Source organism: Rattus rattus, chromosome 13 (genome assembly GCF_011064425.1).
Source record: "Rattus rattus isolate New Zealand chromosome 13, Rrattus_CSIRO_v1, whole genome shotgun sequence".
Lineage (NCBI taxonomy): Eukaryota > Metazoa > Chordata > Mammalia > Rodentia > Muridae > Rattus > Rattus rattus.
In genome coordinates, this window is record NC_046166.1 from 30,840,099 (window position 1) to 30,865,087 (window position 24,989).

General features: G+C 38.5%; 1 protein-coding gene and 1 pseudogene across 1 annotated transcript in view; one reads left to right on the plus strand and one right to left on the minus strand.

Moving 5' to 3' along the window:
* Galntl6 (polypeptide N-acetylgalactosaminyltransferase like 6) overlaps nt 1–24,989 on the plus strand; it is a 1,121,089-nt gene that overhangs the window by 839,616 nt on the left and 256,484 nt on the right. The gene's annotated exons all lie outside the window — the stretch shown is intronic.
* Nucleotides 715–2,633, minus strand: LOC116914784 (annotated as a pseudogene).

Below are 24,989 nucleotides of genomic sequence, written 5' to 3' on the forward strand. Positions count from 1 at the left end.
ACCATCTATACATATATTATATATAGAAATACATCTATACATAAGCATTTAAGGTCTAGCTTTCTCTGCTGTTTTCACAAATGTGCAATTAAAGAAAGAATTGAGTTCATCTTATGACTGCTCTCCCTCCAACTCACCAGGAACAAAGGAAAAGCAGCACATTTCTTATATAAATAAACCTGTAATGAAAAATTTAAAAAGCAGGCTTGTATAAGGATTTTATGTGAGGGACTAGAAAAAATAAAAATCCATTCTCTAATCCTCCCATTTCCCAGGGTGGCCTATGACCAGGTACTATAATCATGAGGACACACTGTGAAAAGGGTTAGCACTGGAGAATTGATAGAAATATGTTTTAAAATTTTTTGGTAAATTATATGCTAATAAGTAAGGTCAGTACTCCAGGCCAGTAATTAAATGCTAATACATTTCAAGAAGAAACTTTTCTAAATATATTTTCTTTTTCTCAAAAATGAATTTTCCCCCAAATTGAGTAAGTCAAGCATTGATGATAGAGTTCAGTTTTGTAGCTGGTTCTAAATATCAAGACACTTTAAATTACATAATTGATTTCTGGGAAAATTAAAGATGATACTCCATCACTTCAGTCATTAATCAAGCTTTATTTTTGTGCCAATTTAAATAGTTTTATTATTCCATGTTACTTGTTTTGGGTCCCTGTGGAACAATGCTATACCCTCTACTTGCACTGACTTAATCCATCTCTTCAGTGGTGGGGCCTGAACAAGCACCAACAGATGGAGGATCTCCTCACTAGGAAAGCCCCCAGGCATTCCTATAGGCATGTCAACCGCACTCTGGTACAACTTGGTAACGACAGGGTGGCAGACCTTCTCCAGTTCTCTCTGCTGATGCTCAAATTCTTCCTTCTCTGCAGTCTGGTTCTGAACCAGCCAGCTGATGATTTCGTTGCACTTTTCAAGAATCTTCTGTTTATCCTCATTGTACTTTTCAAGAACCTGCTGTTGTCCTCATCATTGATCTTGCCTTGAAGTTTCTCATCTTCAACAACTGCTTTCATGTTGAAGGCATAAGACTCCAGTGAATTCTTGGAGGAAACTTTATCTCTCTGCTTCTTATCCTCAGCTTTGTACTTCTCAGCTTCTTGGATCATATGCTCAATGTCACTGGTGATGGTGATCTTGTTCTCCTTTCCTGTGCTCTTATCTACAGCAGAAACACTGAGGATGCCATTGGCATCCATGTCAAAACTAACCTCAATCTGAGGAGCCCCACGGGGTGCTGGCGGTGCCTATGAGCTCAGACTTCCCAAGCAGGTCATTGTCCTTGGTCATGGCCTTTTCACCTTCATACACGTGGATGAGTACACCTAGCTGGTTGTCAGAGTAGGTGGTGAAAGTCTGTGTCTGCTTGGTGGGAATAGGCGTATTGCACTGGATGAGGACAGTCATGACTCCACCAGCAGTTTCAATCCCAAGTGAAAAAGGAGTGACATCCAAGAGCAGCAGATCCTGAACATTCTCAGACTTGTCTCCAGATAGAATGACTGCCTAGACAGCTGCACCCTGGGCAACAGCTTCATCAGGATTAATGCTCTAATTCAGTTCTTTGCATTGAAGAAGTCTTTCAGAAGTTTCTGAATGTTGGGGATTTTGGTAGAACCACCCACCAAGACAATGTCATGGATCTGTGACTTGCCTAGTTTGGCATCTCGAAGGACCTTCTCTACAGGGTCCAGTGTGCCATGGAACAGGTCAGCATCCAATTCCTCAAATCAAGCACGGGTAATGGAGGTATAGAAATCAATTCCCTCATGGAGAGAATCAATCTCAATACTGGCCTGGGTGCTGGAGGAGAAGGTGCAGTTGGCTGGCCTGACAGATCTCTTGTTCTCACTGATGTCCTTCTTGAGCTCTCACTTAAACTCAACAATGAAATGTTTGACCATTCAGTTGTCAAAGTTTTCTCCACTCAAGTAGGTATCTCCAGCTGTTCACCTTGACTTCAAAAATTCCATCCTGGATAGTGAGGATTGACACATCAAAAGTGCCACCTCCCAAGTCAGAAATCAGCACATTCCTTTCAGCTCCAGCCTTCTTATCTAAGCCTTAAGCAATAGCAGCAGCAGTTGCCTCATTGATAATTAGAAGAACACTGAGGCCAGCAATAGTTCCAGCAATCTGTTGCCTGTCACTGAGAGTCATTGAAGTAAGCTGGCACTGTGACCATGGCACTGGTAACAGTCTTTCCAAGGTAAGCTTCTGCAATTTCCTTCATCTTTGTCAGAACCATTGAGGACACTTCCTCAGGGTAGAAACTTTTTGTCTCCTTTGTATTCGACTTGGACCTTGGACCTGCCTGCATCATTCATCACCATGAAGGGCCAGTGCTTCATGTCAGACTGAACAACAGCATCATCAAACCTACGTACAATCAGATGTTTGGCATCAAAAAAATGTGTTGGTGGGGTTCATTGCAACCTGATTCTAGGCTGCATCCCTAATTAATCATTCTGTGTCAGTGAAAGCAACATAGCTCATCGTGGTATGGTTACCCTGGTCACTGGCGATTATTTCCACCTTTCCATACTAGAAGACAACCAAACAGGAATAGGTGTCAAGACCAATGCCAACGGCAGGTCCCTTAGACATGGTTGCTTGTGTGTAGGCCCGGCTGTGCTGATGACGAGACCACACAGACACTCAAGGCTGGCTCCTTGTTCAATGAGTAATCCAGACTTGTTAAGAATATGAGACATTCTGGAAATCTAAAAGAGATAAATTCTTTAAAAACTAACAAAAATTGGTCATTATTTGTTTTAGTATTCAAAATCAAAATGATAATCTTTACCCAATTTGAAGGAAAGGCAACCAATAGAGTCTACGTGGCCACATTAGCTTAATTCCAAGTCAAAAAACTTGATCTCTTTTTTTTTATTATGCTTCCGAGTGAATGTGACCACAAATACAAACCTAACACAAACCTTTAAGGTATTTCCTAAAATAGTATGATGTATATTGATAGAAGGACATTTTTAATTAATTCACTGACTGAATGATTAAAGGTATTCATCAGATAACAATAGATTCCTTTATCACTTATGTATTTGCAATAAAGACTTCCTAAATTATCTAGTCTTCCCAAGACTCCATAGTTAAGGTGTTTTACTTGGCAATGACTTGACTTTACATGTCTGCCTTCCAGTTAGACCTGTATTAAATAGGAAGGAGGTAACCCTCTAAAAGAAGCAAGTACAAAAAGGAATTCCAAACTATACACCATTCACTATTTTGCTCCCCATAAAAATTGTGTTACATCTAGCTATTGGATCTCAGGTGCTTTATAAAAGAAGACAAGAAAGAATGCTTTCTAAATAAAGACCCTTAAACATAAACTTGAGCTATGACACAGTCTCTTTGCTTGCTGTAGGCAGGCAGTGTGTGGAAAGAGGAAATGGTATTTCATTGTGGCAGAAAATGCAGCAGTTGTTACACCCATCTGTTTCCTGTAGGAAGTAAAGAAAACCTATCACATGTGAGGCTCAACAAGCCCGAGGCCCCGTGGAACATGTCTGTCTGAAATGTAGACATGGAACAATATGGCCTAACCAAATAGTGTTTCTTTTGTAAACACCATGGGTATATTTTTCTCACCTCTTTCATAGTCCATATTGTATGCTTTTCAAAGAAAACTGAAGGTATGTTCATTGATTCGACTTGAACAAATTGGCTTTTCAATAGCATGGAGTTTTCCTTAGGGTGTGTATTATCTTGTCAGAATAGTAGATATATTTGATGAGACCAGAATTAGACTTTAGATACTCGCAAATCTACGAAGCTAACTCATTAATCATGTAGACAGCTGAATTCCATTGAGATGGACTCTTGAGAGCTGCTATGACTCTCAATAGCAAACAATTGAACTTGATTCTGGCTAACTTAAGGAAAAGAACTCAACGTTGGAAAGCTATTGAGGTTTCACATCTTTTGAGAAAGAACACAACACTCGGGTTTAAAACACAGGACACTGATAGACCTGAAAGTCTCATTTAGAGGAAATGAATGGATATGCGAAATTTTGCCACCCAGCCAGATTTCTTTTCTTAGATTATGCCTCCCAGCTTCAAAATTCTTATGAAATGAAAACTGCTTGAATGGGCTTTAGCTGTGATTTCTACCTTTTAACAATGGTAGGTGCCGGAAGTACTTTCCAGTTGATGATCAGAAAAGAGAATTGAGAATAGAAGGTCCATGAAGGAAAACTAGGGGCAAATCCTGTTACTAGAAAAGGAGACAAGGACTGATACACATACAATAGCAGCAAAACTTACTACCAAGGAATTGTTTTTAAAATGATTCAGGAATACCTTACCGTAAGTTTCCAGTTGTTGGATGGGGTGATAAGTGCAAAAAAAAAACAAACAAACAAACCACTTTTTTTCTGTGTGAAATGAGAAATACATGAGATTGGCCCAATCACAGCAATGTCCATGCATGGCCTAGTTCTTGGTCTGTAGATTGGCCATTGACAACAGTGTACCCATGGGTGACCTAGTTCTCAATCTCTTCTTCTGCCTCAGCCTATCGTGTCTGTTTCCATTACGTCATTTTAAATGCAGTTCTGTGATGTTTTTACTTCTCTGTGCAGAAGGCTTTAAGGATATCTGTTATTCATTACTACAATGGTCTCCTTATTTGTATCCCCAAAATGTGTATGTTGGAGTAGTAGTATCATTTGTTCTAGCACCAAGAAGGTAGGGCTCATAAGGACTCCTCTAAGAGGAGCGCAGGGGTGAATTCACTTAGCTCCATTTGAGAAAACAATGAAATAGTATCATCTAGGAAGAAGACAGTACTTCCTTCCTAGAAGGACTGCTGGTCTCAGATCTTTGAAATTGCTGCTCCCAGCACTTTGAGGGATAAGTATACAGTATCTCTGAATTACATGGTATGTTGTCATAGCAGTGCAAATGGACTGAGATGATTTCTGAAACACTTTATATTTTGTATGTCCAATGTAAGCAGTGTTTTACCCTTTAAAATGGATTTTATAAATGTACATTCATTTATATATTCTATATTTATATATTATATATATATGTGTATATATAATTTTTCCAGATAGGTAAATAGCTTGTTAAGATCAGCCACTTCTAGGTATTTATTTGTACAGCTTTTTAGTCCTCTCCTATATAACTAAATTGTGATCAAAGAATGGCAGTTTGATTTTCTTTCTTCCCAATTCTTCTACTTTTATTTCTTTGTTTTTACTGCACTGACTGTAACACCCAAGGCTATGTTAAAAAACAGTGAAGTGTTGAAAACAGACAGCTGTGTCTTTTCCTCGAATTTAATAGAAAGCATTTTACAGCTCTCCGTCCAGAGCAATGCTTGTAAGCGTTCTTTATGAGGTTAAATAAATTTGTTTACATTACGGTCTTAGTTTTAACATGAACAAGTGGTGTTGGTTTGAATTGTATGGTTCTTCTGTGTGTCTCACGGTAACAGTATGATCTTTTGGACCATTTTCTAATTCTTTGATAATCTCATACAGTGTTGTCTTGCTCATACTTCTCCCTTCCACCAACTTCCCCCTTACCTCTCTACTCACAGAAATTCAAGGTTTTTGTTCTTGTTTTGTCCTTTTTCTTAAAAAAACCCATCGAATCTCATTGGTGTTTCCAAATCACCTTTGGGAGCCAGGTATACCCTGGAATGTGCTAAACTTACCAGAGGTCACACCATTCACAGAAACTGACTCCCTTTCCTAGCAGCTACCACCTGCCAATCTCTCCTCATCTACTGGTGGGATTTGTCTCCCCATCCCCAACCTGAGGTTTCTGTCTAGCTTGAGTTTTTCAGGTTTTGTGCATGCTGTCACAATTACTGTAAATTCATATGTGCGACTGTTTCCTTAAAGGTATCCACTACCTCTGACATTCTTTGCCCTGTCCTTTCTCTGCTGCTATTTGAATCCCACCAACAATGGAAGGAGGTTCTTTATCCTCGCAGGCAGCCTTATTAGCATTTGTTGCTGGTTGCTGTCTTGATCTTAGGCATCCTTACCGGGATAAAATGAAATCTTAAAATAGTTTGAATTTTCATTTTTCTAGTTATTAATGGTTATGGGCATTTTAATAAAATATTACTAAACTTTTATAATTTGTGGGGGGTTGCCTTTTTTCTTTTCTTTTATTAGATTTTTTTTAAATTTACATTTCAAATGATATCCCCTTTCCTTTCCTGGTTTCCCCTCCAGAAACGCCTTATCCCATACCCTCTTCCCTGCTTCTATGAGGGTGCTCCCCCCATCCACCCAACCACTCCCTTCTGCCTCCCCACCCTGGCATTACCTTACACTGGGGCATCAAGCCTTCACAGGACTAAGGGCTCCTCCCAACAAGGCCATCCTCTTCTACATATGCATATGCTGTGTACCCTTGGAATGGTGGTTTGTCCCTGGGGGTCTGGTTGATTGATGTTGTTCCTCCCAGGGGGGTGCAAATCCCTTTAACTCCTTCAGTTCTTTCTCTAACTCCTGCATTGGGGACCCTATTCTCAGCTCAATGGTTGGCTGTGAGCATCCACCTCTGTATTTGTCAGTATCTGGCAGCGCCTCTCAGGAGACAGCCATATCAGGCTTCTGTCACCTTTACTTCTTGGCATCCCCAATATTGTCTGGGTTTGGTGGCTGTATATAAAGGATGGATCCCCAGGTGGAGCAGTCTCTGGATGGCTCTGCTTCACACTTTGTCTTCATATTTCTGCCTATGAGTATTTTTGTTCTCCCTTCTAAGAAGGACTAAAGCATCCACATTTTGGTCTTTCTTCTTCTTGAGCTTCATATGGTCTGTGAATTGTATGTTAGTATTCTGAGTTTTTGCCCTAATATCCACTTATGAGTGAGTGCATACCATATGTGTTCTTTTGTGATTGAGTTACCTCACTCAGCATGATATTTTCTAGTTCCATCCATTTGCCTAAGAGTTTTATGAAAAACGATTTCATTGTTTTTAATAGCTAAGTAGTACTCCAAATAATAACTGAGTAGTACTCCAAATTCCCACTCCATTCCCCATAGAGTTAGAAAGAGCAATTTGAAAATTCATTTGGAATAACAAAAAACCCAGGATAGCAAAAACTATTCTCAACAATAAAAGAACTTCTGGGGGAATCACCATCCCTAACCTCCAGCCTTATTACAGAGCAACAGTGATAAAAACTGTATGGTATTGGTACAGAGACAGGTAGGTAGATCCGTGGAATGAACCCACACACCTATTGTCACTTGCTCTTTGACAAAGGACCTAAAACTATCCAGTGGAAAAAGATAGCATTTTCAACAAATGGTGCTGGTTCAACTGGAGGTCAGCATATAGAAGAATGCAAATCAATCCATTCTTATCACCCTGTACAAAGCTTAAATCCAAGTGGATCAAGGACCTCCACATCAAACCAGATAGACTCAAACTAATAGAAGAAAAGGTGGGGAAAAGGCTTGAACACATGGGCACTGGGGAAAATTTCCTGAACGGAACACCAATGGCTTATGCTCTAAGACCAACAATAAACAAATGAGACCTCATAAAGTTGCAAAGCTTCTACAAGGCAAAGGACACTGTCAATAAGACAAAAATGACAACCAACAGACTGGGGAAAGGTCTTTACCAATCCTACAACCAATACAGAACTAATATCCAATATATACAAAGGACTCAAAAAATTAGACTACAGAGAATCTAATAATCCTATTAAAAAAATGGGATACAGAGCTAAACAAAGAATTCTCAGCTGAGGAATATCGAATGGCTGAGAAGTACCTAAAGAAATGTTTAACATCCTTAGTCACCAGGGAAATGCAAATCAAAACAACCCTGAGATTCTACCTCACACCAGTCAGAATGGCTAAGGTCAAAAACTCAGGTGACCACACATGCTGGAAAGGATGTAGAGAAAGACCTCCATTGTTGGTGGGATTGAAAGGTGGTACAACCACTCTGGAAATCAGTCTGGTGGTTCCTCAGAAAATTGGACATAGTACAACTTGAGGACCCAGCTATTACCACTTCTGGGTGTATACCCAAAAGATGATCCAACATATAACAAGGACACATGCTCTGTTATGTTTATAGCAGACTTATTTATTATAGCCCAAAGCTGGAAAGAACCCAGATGTCCTTCAACAGAGGAATGGATACAGAAAATGTGGTACCTTGAGTCCTTTCTCTAATGCCTTGTGCTCAGTCCAGTGGTTGGCTGTGAGCATCCACCTCTGTATTTGTCAGACTTTGGCAGAGCCTCTCAGGAGACAGCTATATCAGGTTCCTGTTAGCAGGTTCCTATTAGCAAGAACTTCTTGGTATCTGCAATACTGTCTGTGTTTGGTGTATGTATATGGGTGGATCCCCAAGTGGGGTAGTCTCTGAATGGCCTTTTCTTCAGTCTCTGCTCCACACTTTGTCTTCGTATGTCCTCTCTTGAGTATTTTGTCCGTCCTTTGAAGAAGGACTGATGCATCCACACTTTGGTCTTCCTTCTTGAGCTTCATGTGGCCTGTGAATTGTATCTTGGGTATTCTGAGCTTTGGGGGTAAAATCCACTTATCAGTGAGTGCATAAAAGGTGTGTTCTGTTGTGACTGGGTTGCTCCACTCAGGATATTTTTCTAATTTCTTCCATTTGCATAAGAATTTCCTAAAGTCATTGTTTTTCATAGCAGAGTAGTACTCCATTGTGTAAACGTACCACATTTTCTGTATCCATTCCTCTGATGAAGGACATCTGGGTCATTTAATTCACATTGTAAGTAGAGGATTCTGACCCATATTTGTGGCTGCTCCATTTTCCATTCTCAGTCATTCTTAGCCCTTCTTGCATCTCAGACATATATTTACTCTCAGGCATGAGAAGGTAAAGTGACTCTTCCTCCACCATCAAGCAAAACTAGTTGCTGTGATTGAAGTGACATATGATAAAGAGTGATGGAAATTAGTTAAAATGAAGCCACACTACATAAGGCCTTTTAACCCACAGAAAAGTTTGTGGTGTAACCCCTAGTTCAGAATACTGTTTTCAAAGGAAAGTATTAATCCTTGCCAGCCTGCTTTACCCTGATCTTTCTTTAATAAGGAAGGAACAAAAGAGTTCCCTGGGAGGAACATCCAGCCTGAGTTCAGTCCCGAGATAAAACAAGCAGTTCAGAGTCTTACTGTAGGTGAGCTTTACTTTTGATGTGTTTGTTCTCTGCAGTGTCTGAGCTGTCAGCAGCTCCTGGTTCTGGGCCAGACATTTTGTGCTGCCTGCTTTTTCCCAGTATGGGGACATGTCTCTAAAAAAGAGGACCATAAGAAGCTATTTACCATGTCTTAGAGGCATAATGTTGATTATTTTGTTAACAATAGCAAGATACTATCTATGTAAATTTTTAATTAAAATGTTAAAAATCTTAGGCCATAAAAAAATGAGAAAAAATGCACAGCCAACCAAGTGATCATTAAGAAGCAGGTTGATCAACTTAATATGTAAAAGTTAAGGGAATTTTTAATGAGATTGATGGAGAGAAGAGCCAGTTTTCCTCATACCATAAGCAGAGCCACAGACATACTCGTTATTAGAGTTTCATATTTGAATGAAAAAACAACAAACTTAAGTAAAAGGAAAGCTGGAAATTAACACAAAAATTTTTAAATGATTAATAAACATGAAAAAGCATGAAACCTACAATGAAGGACTGAAAACCACTACAGTAAAATTTATAGTAAATTAATTAACCACTATAGTACGAATTACAATAATTCTTATTTTTGTCAAGGACAGAGGGAATGTCACATTCTAATTCGCTGATAGAGTGGAAATTGGAAGGAGATTTTGAAAATCAAATTGGCAAAAAAGAAACAATGCTCCTTAAAAATTATCTCATTTTGACTCACACTTATTCTGTTGTTATGAGACAATCAGAAGTATGCTTTAAAATAAGCAAGCATAAGCATGCGTGTGAGTTTGTTTGTAAAAATAAATGCTTCCTACAAGCCAAGAGGAAACTAGCTCCCTGTACAACCTAATACCAATGGGGATTCATTTTATAAATGATGTTTTCCTCCTGTGTCAACAGTAAGTTATTATTTTTGATGCTTAGGTAAAAATAAAATATGTCTAGAGTAGGAGTGAAAACCTGAAATTGTTTTAACTTTATCAGTTAAATCTCCTTTTTTTCTGCTTTGCTTCTCGGTTTATAAAACTTTATTTGATGCTTTTGTAATGTGCTTCTAGGGATAGACTACTTCAAGGTTCAATGTGAAACCTGAGAGGATACATATACCCACTTGTTCTGTACTTTTTAATAAAAAAATTAAGCTGATAATCTTGTAAGTACAATTGAGCTTTCCCAAAATTCATTCAAGACATGTACCATCTATATTAATGTTTAAAACTCTAAGTATAAAACTATGTATTAAAAGTACTATCTGGGTTAAGTTAAAATTTACCCAGTAATCATTTAACATCTGCTTAATGAAGTTCCATGTATGTCTCAGGTGCTCCTTTAGCCACAGAGCATGCATTTCTGTGTAGGGAGGAATGGATCTGCCCACACTGAGGAACACTCTAGAGAGGTCAAAGTAGAGGTTTTTAACTTTTGTTAAGTAATTAAAGGAGAGAGCTAACTCAAAGAACAGTTATAAGTTTGAAAAGGTAAAAGCAGAAATACTTTACATGGTATTTGTTAGAGTTGGTTGTATGATTGTAAGAGTCAGCTCTGTGTTGAGAAATAATGTTCCAAGAACACATAATACAACAGCCCTCGGTAGGATTTCTGAAGGACTCCATAAACAACATGGAGGTCACTGAGACCAGAGCTAAGTGACAGATCCTTTAGCATCCTGGAGATGATTTTTTTTCTGTGTGAATGAAGAAGCCCTTAGGCTTCTGAATTGTACTCTGAATTGACTCGTGAAACAAACTGAGAAGGCTTGCATTCTAAAAAGATCCCTATGGTTTGTGGGTTGTAAATGAATTGAGGGGGAGGCAAATCTTGATATGTCCTGGGGGAAAAGAATGGTTCAATGGTTCCAATGTCAGCAACTGGACTAGTGAAGCTCTTCATGAAGAAGGAGCAAGTTTGGATATATTTATTTTCATACATGGTAATTTTTAAACTTTGGCAGGATTATTAGATTTCCAATAGAAACATTTCATGGGTAACTATAGATATAAAAATAAAGTCATATTTCAAGAGGTAAAGTCTGCCTGTCACAGAGTGTCAACAAATACATTGATGTTAACACCATTGTCCTGAACAAGTTTTCTGAGGAGTGGGTGGAATAGAAAGGAGGTCCAGGACCTCCCTTCCAATACTCCAGTGCTTAGGGAACACAGAGATGTAGAAACAAAAGGACAGTGATGACACATAAGGTAAAAAAACAAAGGGTTCAGAGCTTGTAGTGTCCTGTAAGGCAGAGAAGAGTGCTTGGGGGAAAAGACTAACTCTGTCAAAAAATGAGTAAGGATAAAACATTGTAGGAACCAATACTATTCCATATAGATGGGTATATAGCTGTATATGGGGTGACAGTTCTATGTGCATTTGATTGCTTATTTAGAAGTATATATACATGTACATGGACATCATACACATATACATCATATACATGTACATATACATATAAATATGGAACATGTACATGTAATATATATATATACATATAGTGAAATAGTAATTGAACTTGTATTATATGGACTGTATAAAAACGTGTCTGAAGTAAAAGATAATTTATTGACAAAAGTATTTAAAAGGTTATTTTCAAAAACTAAGACAATTTGATAACTAATGTCACAGTACTTAGTTATCATTCTTTCTAAACATAGAATTTGAATACAATTCTTCTTATATTCAAAGAAAGGAATATTTAGAAAACTTAAGTTTCTATTGGTCTTTAAAGAAATATGCACTCATCCTGAGAAATGTGTGTTTACATGATTACATCATTGTTCAAACACCATAGGCTGGACTTATACAATGGAGAGTGTTTATGACGTCACTTGAAAGTTTAGATAATCATAAAGCACCACCATTACAAACATGGCTTGGCATTGACAGGAGCATCATTAGTTATCCCATGAGATATTTATTTCATGTGGTGGTTAATATTCACCGTCAACTCGATTGGCTATGGAGACATACCAAAGAGTATGTTTGGAAGGATGTTTCCAGAAAATTTTAATAAAAAATAAAAAATTAAAAAAGATTCACCCTGAATATGGGTGACATTATCTCATAGTCTTTAACCAAATAAAAAAGAGGAAGCCAACCTCTCAATGACATTGTCTCTGCTTCCTGACTGAACACAATATGACAAGCGGCCTCGGGTTCTAATACCATCTGCTCCTGTCATAATAGTCTATAAAACTAGACTGCAAAACAAAGTAAAGGTTTTCTACTTCAAGTTGCCTTTGTCAGCAATAAAAAAAAAATGTAAAAATTTAAGTAGAACATCTCATGTTGCTTAAATTTTGATTCTTTAAAACCGGAATGTTGTAAAGACTAAGTTATAAATGTATTCTTTTTTGTTCTAATTTAATGTAATATTTTTGTTTATTTTTTTCCTCCATCTTTATTAAATTGGGTATATCATATTTACATTTCAATTGTTATACTCTTTCCCGGTTTCCAGGCCAACATCCCCTAACCTGTCACCTTCCCCTTCTAAATGAGTGTTCCCCTCCCCATCCTCCCCCCCATTACTGCCCTCCCCCCAACAATCCCGTTCCCTGGGGGTTCAGTCTTGGCAGGACCAAGGACTTCCCTGTCCACTGGTGCTCTTACTAGGCTATTCATTGCTACCTATGCAGTTGGAGCCCAGGGTCAGTCCATGTATAGTCTTTGGGTAGTGGCTTAATCCCTGGAAGCTCTAGTTGGTTGGCATTGTTGTTCATATGGAGTCTCAAGCCCCTTCAAGCTCTTTCACTCCTTTCTCTGAATGCTTCAACAGGGATCCCGTTCTTAGTTCAGTGGTTTGCTATTGGCATTCGCCTATGTATTTGCCATATTCTGGCTGTGTCTCTCAGGAGCACTTCTTTGCTTCATCCACCTTATCTAGTTTGGTGGATGTATATGTATGGGCCACATGTGGGGCAGGCTCTGAATGGGCGTTCCTTCAGGCTCTGTTCTAAACTTAGCCTCCCTATTCCCTCCCAAGGGTATTCTTATTCCCTTTTAAAGAAGGAATGAAGCATTCCCATTTTGGTCATCCTTCTTGAGTTTCATGTGTTCTGTGCATCTAGAGTAATTCGAGCATTTGGGCTAATATCCACTTATGAATTACTGCATACCATGTGTGTTTATCTGTCATTGGGATACCTCACTCAAGATGATATTATCCAGTTCCACCCATTTGTCTATGAATTTCATAAAGTCAATTTTTTGATAGCTGAGTAGTATTCCTTTATGTACATATACCACATTTTCTGTATCTATTCCTTTGTTGAAGGGCATCTGGATTCTATCCAGCTTCTGGCTATTATAAATAAGGCTGCTATGAACATAGTAGAAAATGTGTCTTTGTTATATGTTGGAGTATATTTTGGGTATATGCCCAAGAGAGGTATAGCTGGGTCCTCAGGTAGTGCAATCTCCAATTTTCTGAGGAACCTCCAGACTGATTTCCAGAATGGTTGTACCAGTCTGTAATCCCACCAACAATAGAGGAGTGTTCCTCTTTCTCCACATCCTCGCCAGCATCTGCTGTCACCGGAGTTTTTGATCTTAGCCATTCTGACTGGTGTGAGGTGGAATCTTAGGGTTGTTTTGATTTGCATTTCCCTTATGACTAAAGATGTTGAACATTTCTTTAGGTGTTTCTCAGCCATTTGGCATTCCTCAGCAGTGAATTCATTGTTTAGCTCTGAACCCCATTTTTTAATAGGGTTGTTTGTCTCCCTGCAGTCTAACTTCCTGAGTTCTTTGTATATTTTGGATATTAGCCCTCTATCAATTGTAGGATTGGTAAAGATCTTTTCCCAATCTGTTGGTTGCTGTTTTGTCCTAACAGCAGTGTCCTTTGCCTTACAGAAGCTTTGCAGTTTTATGAGATCCCATTTGTCGATTCTTGATCTTAGAGCAGAAGCCATTGGTGTTTTGTTCAGGAAATTTTCTCCAGTACCCATGTGTTCAAGATTCTTCCCCACTTTTTCTTCTATTAGTTAGAGTGTATCTGGTTTGATGTGGAGGTCCTTGATCCACTTGGACTTAAGCTTTGCACAGAGTGATAAGAATGGATCGATCTGCATTCTTCTACATGCTGACCTCCAGTTGAACCAGCACCACTTGCTGAAAATGCTATCTTTTTTCCATTGGATGGTTTTGATTTCTTTGTCAAAAATCAAGTGACCATAGTGTGTGGGTTCATTTCTGGGTCTTCAATTCTTTTTCCACTAGTCTATCTACCTGTCTCTGTACCAATACCATACAGTTTTTATCACTATTGCTCTGTAATACTCCTTGAGTTCAGGGATAGTGATTACCCTGGAAGTCCTTTTATTGTTGAGGATAATTTTAGCTATCCTGGGTTTTTTGTTATTCCAGATGAATTTGCAAATTGTTCTGTCTAGCTCTCTGAAGAATTGGATTGGAATTTTGATGGGGATTGCATTGAATCTGTAGATAGCTTTTGGTAAAATGGCCATTTTTACTAAGTAGGGAGAGAGTGGGCAGCCTTGTCTAGTCTCTGATTTTAGTGGGATTGCTTCAAGTTTCTCTTCATTTAGTTTAATATTAGCTACTGGTTTGCTCTATATGACTTTTGCTATGTTTAGGTATGGGCCTTGAATTCCTGTTCCTTCCAGGACTTTTATCATGAAGGGGTGTTGAATTTTGTCGAATGCTTTCTCAGCATCTAATGAAATGATCATGTGGTTTTTATCTTTCACTTTGTTTATATAGTGGAGTACCTTGATGGTTTTCCATATATTAAACCATCTCTGCATCCATGAAATGAAGCCTACTTGACCATGATGTTTTGATGTGCTCTTGGATTCAGTATGCAAGAATTTGATTGAGTATCTTTGCATCGATATTCATAAGGGAAATTGGTCTGAAGTTCTCTTTCTTTGTTGGGTCTTTGTGTGGTTTAGGTATAAAAGTAATTGTGGCTTCATAGAAGGAATTCAGTGCACTCCATCTGTTTCAATTTTGTGGAATAGTTTGGATAATATTGGTATGAGGTCTTCTATGAAGTTCTGATAGAATTCTGCACTGAACCCATCTGGACCAGGGCTCTTTTTGGTTGAGAGACTTTTAATGACTGCTTCCATTTCTTTAGGAGTTATGGGGTTGTTTAAATGGTTTATGTGTTCCTGATTTAACTTGGGTACCTGGTATCTGTCTAGGAAATTGTCCATTTCTTCCAGATTTTCAAGTTTTGTTGAATATAGGCTTTTGTAGTAGGATCTGATGATTTTTTTAATTTCCTCTGACTCTGTTGTTATATCTTCCTTTTCATTTCTGATTTTGTTAATTTGGACACACTCTGTGTGTCCTCTGGTTAGTCTGGCTAAGGGTTTATCTATCTTGTTGATTTTCTCAAAGAACCAGCTTTTGGTTCTGTTGATTCTTTGTATAGTCCTTTTTGTTTCTACTTGGTTGATTTCAGCTCTGAGTTTGATTATTTCCTGCCTTCTACTCCTCCTTTCTGTGTTTGCTTCTTCTTGTTCTAGAGCTTTTAGGTGTGCTGTCAAGCTGCTGATATATGCTCTCTCCTGTTTCTTTCTGCAAGCACTCAGAGCTATGAGTTTTCCTCTTAGCACAGCTTTCATTGTGTCCATAAGTTTGGGTATGTTGTACCTTCATTTCCATTAAATTATAAGAAGTCTTTAATTTCTTTCTTTATTTTTTCCTTGACCAGGTTATCATTGAGTAAAGCATGGTTCAACTTCCATGTATATCTGGGCATTCTTTCCTTATTGTTATTGAAAACCATCTTTAGTCCGTGATGGTCTGATAGGATGCATGGGATTATTTCTATCTTTCTGTACCTGTTGAGGCCTGTTTTTTGACCAATTATATGGTCAATTTTGGAGAAAGTACCATGAGGTGCTGAGAAGAAGGTATATCCTTTTGCTTTAGGATAGAATGTTCTATAAATATCTGTTAAGTCCATTTGGTTCATGACTTCTCTTAGTCTGTCTATGTCTCTGTTTTATTTCTGTTTCCATGATCTGTTGATTGATGAGAGTGGGGTGTTGTAATCTCCTACTATTATTGTGTGAGGTGCAATGTGTGCTTTGAGCTTTAGTCAGCTTTCTTTTATGTATGTAGGTGCCCTTGTATTTGGAGCATAGATATTTAGGATTGAGAGTTCATCTTGGTGGACTTTTCCTTTGATGAATATGAAGTGTCCTTCCTTATCTTTTTTGATGACTTTTGGTTGAAAATCGATTTTGTTCAATATTAGAATAGCTACTCCAGCTTGCTTCTTCAGACCATTTGCTTGGAAAGTTGTTTTCCAGCCTTTACTCTGATGTAGTGTCTGTCTTTGTCTCTGAGGTATGTTTCCTGTAGGCAGCAAAATGTTGGGTCCTCATTGCGTATCCACTTTGTTAATCTGTGTCTTTTTATTGGGGAATTGAGTCCATTTATGTTGAACGTTATTAAAGAATAGTGATTGTTGCTTGCTGTTATATTCGTGTTTGAATGTGAGATTATGTTTGTGCTTGTCTTCTCTTTGTTTTGTTGTAAAATGATTAGTTTCTTGCTTTTTCTAGAGTGTAGCTTGCCTGCTTGTGTTGGGCTTTACCATTTATTATCCTTTGTAGTGCTGGGTTTGTAGAAAGATATTGTGTAAATTTGGTTTTGTCATGGAATATCTTGGTTTCTCCATCTATGTTAATTTAGAGTTTTGCTGGATACAGTAACCTGGGCTGGCATTTGTGTTCTCTTAGGGTCTGTATGACATCTGTCCAGGATCTTCTGGCTTTCATAGTCTCTGATGAGAAGTCTGGTGTAATTCTGATAGGTCTGCCTTTATATGTTACTTGACCTTTTTCCCTTACTGCTTTTAATATTATTTCTTTGTTTTGTGCATTTGATGTTTTGACTATTATGTGACAGGAGGAGTTTCTTTTCTGGTCCAATCTATTTGGAGTTCTGTAGGCTTCTTGTATGTTTATGGGCATCCCTTTCTTTAGGTTAGGGAAGTTTTCTTCTATGATTTTGTTGAAGTTATTTACAGGTCCTTGAGTTGTGATTCTTCACTCTCTTCTATACCTATTATCCTTAGGTTTGATCTTCTCATTGTGGCCTGGATTTCCTGTGTGTTTTGGGACAATGTCTTTTTCCGATTTACATTATCTTTGACAGTTGTGTCGATGATTTCTATGGAATCTTCTGTTCCTGAGATTCTCTCTTCTATCTCTTGCATTCTGTTGGTGATGCTTGCATCTATGGCTCCTTGTCTCTGCCTTTGGTTTTCTATATCCAGGGTTGTATCCCTTTGTGCTTTCTTTATTGCTTCTATTTCCATTTTTAATTCCTTCACCATTTTGATTGTATTTTCCTGTAATTCTTTCAGGGAATTTTGCGTTTCCTTTCTAAAGTCTTCTGCTTGTTTATTTGTGTTTTCCTGCATTTCTCTAAGGGAGTTCTTTATGTGTTTCTTGAAGTCCTCCATCATCATGATCAAATGTGATTTTAAATCTAGATCTTGCCTTGTTCTGCTATTTCTAACAGTGGTTAGACTGTCTAGGCCTGTGTGTCAGGAGTGCTGTAGACCTGTTTTCCTGTTCTCTTTCAGCCAGTTATGGGAAGAGAATGTTCTGCTTTCAGTCGTGTAGTCTTTCCTGTCTACTGGTGTTCAGATGTTCCTGTGGGCATGTGTCCTGAGTCCACCAGGCAGGTCACTTGGAGCAGAAAAGTTGGTCTTACCTCTGGTATCAGGCCTGGAGTTGCTCCTCAGAGCCGAGTATCAGCTCTCTGTGAAGGTAGCAACCAGAAGGGCCTGCCCCGCCCTCGCTCGGGATCATGTGCACAGGGGCCCAGATGGTGCTAGGCGTTTTCCTCTAGGTCAGAAATGTGGTCAGAAAGTAGTCTCCTCTGGCTTCCCAGGCGTGTCTGCCCCTCTGAAGGTCTAGCTCTCCCTCCCACAGGATTTGGGTACAGCGAGCTGTTTGACCAGGTCCCTTCAGATCCGGGCAGTGTCTGGGAAGCTGCGTTGAGTGCCCCTATCTTCCTGTTCCCAGAAGCCCTATACAGTTTCCTCTTGGGCCAGAGATGTAGGCAAGGGTGGGCAGTACTGGAAGTCTCTCCTGGCCTGCAGTCTCAGAAGTGCCCACCTGTCTGGGCACTGAGCTCTCTCTTCCACGAGATTTGGGAGCAGGGACCTGTGGGCCAGGATCAGCGAGGTTCGGAATGTATTCTTTTTTAACAACCTAGAGCACAATAATCATTGCATAAATTCACTTATCTTAATTATGTGTTATAGATTTCTAAATGGTGAAATTCCAAAGATGCTCCTGAGGTGTGAAATTTAAAGATTATACATTTTGAGACAAGCATCTGTGAATTGGAAGTTATCTGACCTATGAGTCAATCTCCTTGTCTATAAGCAACCATCAGTACACTGAAGACTTTACAGGATTCAGGCAGCATATCTGTGTCCTGGAGGAGACATAACATCCCTATTTCTGCGATATATGCGTACTTTAACTTTCTCTCTATTGGTAATTCTACAGGATCAATAGAGTACTTGTAGATGGTATTACATTTGGTAAAGAGGATGAAACCAGCGGTTGGGGTAGTGGAGATGGAGACAGTCCAAAAGGATACATGTTTTAAAAAATCACAGGATTACAGTGTGACAAGTCTAATGTCTGTGTGATAAACGTTCAGTATAGAAACCCATAGATAAACCCATGATTCTGTCCAAGACCAAAGGTTTGACTGACAGAGTTCCCTGCTGTTGTGGGAATATCCATCTTGCAGACAACTGAAAACTCTCAGATGTGAGGCCTATGAAGATCATGTTATGAAGATCACTCTGCTAAGCTCAAATTCCATCAATTTGTATATATGTCTCACCCGACTCATTCTCTCAAGAACATATAAAATACATTTTAAATACATATCTAGTGAATGAATGGCCTGACCAGGTTAACACATGAATTTAGCTATTACATCACCATCTTAATGTAAAAGTAATGTGAAAATATACACATGAAGCTTCCCCACACCAGAAGCTAAGGAGTCTGCTGAGGTCTACTGTTTTTACTCACTAATCCTCAAACCATGGCCTTCTTAATAAGTCAAATCCATCTCATCCTCCCCTGAGCTCTGATCTAGCCTTCCTTGCCTTGGTTCACCCTGCTGCCTGCCCTACCTTTCACTAATGCAGCAATATCAGTTTTCCAGACTCCAGTTGGAGACTACAGAGCAATTTCAGAAGAAGCGAGGGCAGCAGTATTAAACTTCCTTCACCCTCTTCCCATCTCTTTTTTTCCTTCAGTCATCCTTCCTACATTTTCTTAGTATCTTTACTGAAGTCAAGCATTCTTGCTTCTATTGCCTCTCACTCCATGAGGAAAATTCTGCCGGGGTTGGCCACCCAGGTTCTATAGGGAAGATGAAGTATTTATAAATTTCCAAAATTTTACGAGTACCAACTAAGACCACTCAGTTAAAATACTGGTTACTGCAATCACAGAAAAGACATACATGGTATGCACTCATTGAGAAGTGGCTATTAGCCCAAATGCTTGAATTACCCTAGATGCCTAGAACAAATGAAACTCAAGACGGATGATCAAAATGTGAATACTTCACTCCTTCTTTAAAAGGGGAACAAGAATACCCTTGGCGGGGAAGAGAGAGGCAAAAAGATTAAAACAGAGACTGAAGGAACACCCATTCAGAGCCTGCCCACATGTGGCCCATACATATACAGCCACCAAACTAGATAAGGTGGATGAAGCAAAGAAGTGCTCCTGAGAGACACAGCCAGAATATGGCAATAGCAAACTGGCGAATGCCAGCAGCAAACCACTGAACTGAGAATAGGACCCCCGTTGAAGGAATCAGAGAAAGAACTGGAAGAGCTTGAAGGGGCTCGAGACCCCATATGTACAACAATGCCAAGCAACCAGAGCTTCCAGGGACTAAGCCACTACCTAAAAACTATACATGGACTGACCCTGGACTCTGACCTCATAGGTAGCAATGAATATCCTAGTAAGAGCACCAGTGGAAGGGGAAGCCTGGGTCCTGCTAAGACTGAACCCCCAGTGAACTAGACTGTTGGGGGGAGGGCGGCAATGGGGGGAGGGTGGGGAGGGGAACACCCATAAGGAAGGGGAGGGGGGAGGGAGATGTTTGCCCGGAAACCGGGAAAGGGAATAACACTCGAAATGTATGTAAGAAATACTCAAGTTAATTAAAAAAAAGAAATGATGAACATTTCAGCTATATATTTATGAAATGTAAAAAAAAATACTGGTTACTGTTTTTCACCTAATTCTTCTGCTCATTGATTTGATCTTTTCACTGAAAAATCATTTTCTCTAAGTTAAAAAGTGCCATGTATTTCTTCCATGATAAACTCAGGGCCAGGCTCTTAAAACATTCAAGTGCACTTTTGTGCAACTGAAAGTCTGATTGAAGACAAAACAGCAGGATATTTACCAAAGCATTGCTACACACACACACACACACACACACACACACAGACACACACACACACACCTCATTGCTAAAGTAAGTTCTATTGCTTAATTATTTGCTTACATAGCTATAAAATAATTATTTTTAACTATTTTTGTCAAGTAACTTCATTGATCTTAGCTTAATTCACAAATACTAATCATACAGATCATAGTACTTATCTGACAAAGCAGCAAAGATTTTTAGTACAGGTAGCTACAATCAGCTATGCAAGCCAAGTTCCTCAGACTTCAGCGAAGTCATTCATCGGAATGGATAACAGTGGAAACCACCCCTACCTATACAATCCTCTTTGAACAAGACAATAAATATAAGTCATTTGGGTCATGCCATTCAAATATAGTTCCTTTTAAACAAGAAATACAGTTTACTTAAAAAATAAAAGCTTAGAAATCTAAATTTACATACCAAAAATAAATATATTAATCCTCCTTAATTTGTATTTTACAAACTATAAGATATATTAATCATCCTTATTTTTATTGTGCCCATTCATATTTTACATTTGTTATTTAATTACACTCATTCAAGAAAACTGATAGGCAACAATTTTTGAGGATCAGTGTATTCTGCATGATGCTTCCTTACACATGCAGTGATATTTTCTTTCTAACAGGCATAGGACAGGAAGGCTAGCTGTGAGGATTATGTATTGAGTTGGGTGTGGCTCTGTGTTAAAGGTTTAACCCTCTTTTTCTGTGGCTGACCCCTTTAGGTATTAATTCTGCTCTGTTTCTCAGCAAGACATCATATCCAACCACAAGGAATCATGATGAACACTCATGAAATTAAATGATATCACCAAGTGTTGTCTGTCCCACCTATGGCAATCAGTATATTCTCTGACACATGCTAAGATGAAAATTACAGAAGAAAAATTAGATTCTGCTCTATTAAACTGCATGTATCTAGCAAACATCTAATAGTATGAAACTCCAGTAAGCATAAAAAGGAAAACTGCTATATTCTGGATTCTTTTGCAACTATTTTTTAATCCAATAACTGTTTTAATTTACCAAATAAGGAATTTTGAAAAGTGATGAAACAAAAAAATTAATTAATTAATTAATTAATGCAAGGACTAAAGAACTGAGATGCTGTCAGAAGAGACCTTGGACTTTTAAACAGTGTTGAGCCTAGAAAGAACTATGGGTACTTCTGAAGGTGGACTGAATGCATTTTGCACTGTGATATGGCAACAAGCCTGTAGAAGCCAGGGCGTGGGATGTGGAGGTGGGAATGAGAATGGACTGTGGACTCCTATATTTGATTGTCTGGTTCCCAGTTGTTATATTGTTTAGGAAGGACTAAGAGGTGTAGCCTTATGACCGTGTTGAAGGGGTTTTGTCATGAAAGGTCCTTCCCAAGCGGGAGAATCTTACTTGAGTACCAGGATGAGGGGAACCCAAGAACTCACGAGCAGCCGGTCTTGATGTAATCAGGCAAGAGGTTTATTTGGGAAGCCAGAGCTCTGGGAACGATATGTATCTCATGCAGGAGACAGAGGAGTCGACCCCGAACTCAATTTTGGGGCTCATTTTATAGAAAAAATCACTTAGGTGGGAAGCAGTAGGCACGTAACAATTTCATTGGCTCATTTAAATTGGCACACTCTATCTATAACACAAGTTTAGTCAACTTATCTAAGCAAACCATTTTTTACTCTTATCTTTCTCAGAATTACCGAACCAGCCCTAATCTGGGCCAGAAGGACTTGTGGTTAGCCTATTTCTTGGAACAGGAGGCCATGTCCCCAGGCTGGGTGCGAGTAGGTCTCTGAGTGCTTGTAGTGAAGTTAACTAAAAAAATTTGTATTCTTATAGTCACTGATGAGTTTTGAGTTTTCAAAAGTTCATCTTAGGCCCAATCTCACTCTATAGTGCGCGCGTGTGTGTGTGTGTGTGTGTGTGTGTGTGTGTGTGTGTGTGTGTGTGTGTGTGTATGTGTCTGTGGATTGGGATGTTACCTCTCAACTATTACTCCAGCACCATGCCTGCCTCCTACTGCCATTCTCCTCACCCTGATGATTGTGGTCTAACCCTGTGAAACTGTAATTAAGTTCCTAATTAAATATTTTCTTTTATTTAAAAAAGAAAAAAAGAAACAAGTTAGAATGAGTTAACTTTTCAGAAGGCTGCCTATCCAACAGAGAAGCTATATTGAACTATATTGAACTGGTTTGGCTACAATTTAGTAGATTACAAGGAAAAGGTTAATCAATACCTTTTTGAACTGAGACTCAAAGTTCAGACAAGAAACAGAAGACCTTGCAGCCCAAAGGAATATAAAGGTGACAGTACCTCTCTTAACTTACATTATGATAGTTTCTGTAACGTGTATTTTAACTGGATAAAACTTGGTCTCTTAGGTGTAAAAGGTGATGTCTTCACAGGGCCTGCACATGTATGTGTGCTGCTGATGCTTTTGACTCTCTGTGGAATCCCTGCTTTCGGGACACAGACCTGAAACATCCCGGTCTATCATTTGCCATTGGAAAAAGAGAAATGTAATCAAATCCTGTATAAAAGGTCAAGAAAATCTATTAAGGTCTTATGGTTTCAGATTTATAAAGTAACTATTTCACAAAAAAAAATGGTCTATCCTTTATTTGAATGCAGCATTTATTGGCTTTTTATGCTCTACTATGATTTTAGCCTGGCTGTTCTAGCACGCAGAACTCTGAAAAATCCTTGTGGATATTGCTGTTTATGAAAATAGCATGAAAAGGTGTGTTCTGTGCATCCATGTTCTCACATGTGTACATGTATGTGCCTGTGTATGTGTGCACATGTGGGAACATATGCACGCACACGTGGTGTTCATCATGTGTTCATATATGTGCATGTATGTATGTGCAAGTATGAACATGTATGTGCACATGGGGTATGTGTGAATGTATGACCACACAGGGTGTATATGTACATGTGTTAACACATATGTATATTGTGTGTATGTGTCTAAAGTTAAGAAAATGTACACATACACTGTGTGTGTGTGCATAGCCATGCTATAAAGAACAAATGTTATTATGTCAATGGTAATCATGGCTCAGGTCTTCTGTCATGAGGAAGAAGGCCTCATAGAATACTCAGAAGACAGATGCATCACACTAAAAAAGAAGGAAAGGTCTGTCAAGGCAAAATAAACAACACCAAGGGATCTCCAAATAGAGGAAGGAGTATTTTTAGCCTACTGCTATTAACTCTCTGATTTATGATTGACCAGACAAAATAAAGTACATTTGTTTCAGTTCGTTGTATACCTCGACCATTTTTAGAGATATATACTCTTTCATTTCAATACATAATTAATGTTTAAATTATTCCTTTTAATTTTCATTTTTATTGAATATAGATTCTTCTCTCAAACAACAGATTCTGGACCACAATTTCCCCTCCTGCCACTCCTTCCAGCTGCCCCTGACCTTCCCTCTTCCCCAGATCCACTCCTCCTCCATTTTCTCTTCAGAAAAGAGTAATCTTCCAACAGAAAACAGCCAGACAAGGCCAAAAGATACTATTTTAATATTTATGTATTTATTATTTATCTGAGTATTAATGTTTGCGCACCATGTGTATAATTGATATATATCTATGGAGGCCAGAAAAGAGTGTTGATCTTCTGGAACTGAAATTATAGATGGTTGTGAGCCACTGTGAGTGCTGGGCATTGAACCAGAGTCCTCTTCAAGAATAGTAAGTGCTCTCAACAACTAAGTTATTGCTCTAGCCAATGAACGTAAATTTTTTGAAATGCATTTATTTAAATCTTGAGATTTAAATTCATTTCCTACTCTTACATCATGATGCAATGCTCCGGTCTTGGTTATATGAACCTCTTTTCAATAATATGGCCAGATCTGCTATGGATGTTAAAATGTCCTGTGTATAGTAAGATATTATGTATGAATGTGTTTAAACAAGTAAAATATACTATTCTACTTCATAAGATAATTATTTAATGAAAATCTCAGGTAACATTTCCCAAATAATTTCTGACACTAAGTAATTAGCCTATAGATTGGCATTTGTCTGCTGTAAAAGACAGAAACAGAAAGAGAATAAGGCACTAAGAAACATTCTATTTCCTAATGGTTAGCCCTAAAATATTTACATACATTACATACTATTAATGCTAAATAGACTTAGTAATAGGTTGTAAACACGCGTGCGCACACACACACACACACACACACACACACACACACCACACCACACTGATAATAATTAAAGAGAACAATAATTAGGTAGAGGAAGTAATAAGAGAGTTTGAGAAGGATTTTGTAGTTAGTGTTCATGTACAAAGTTC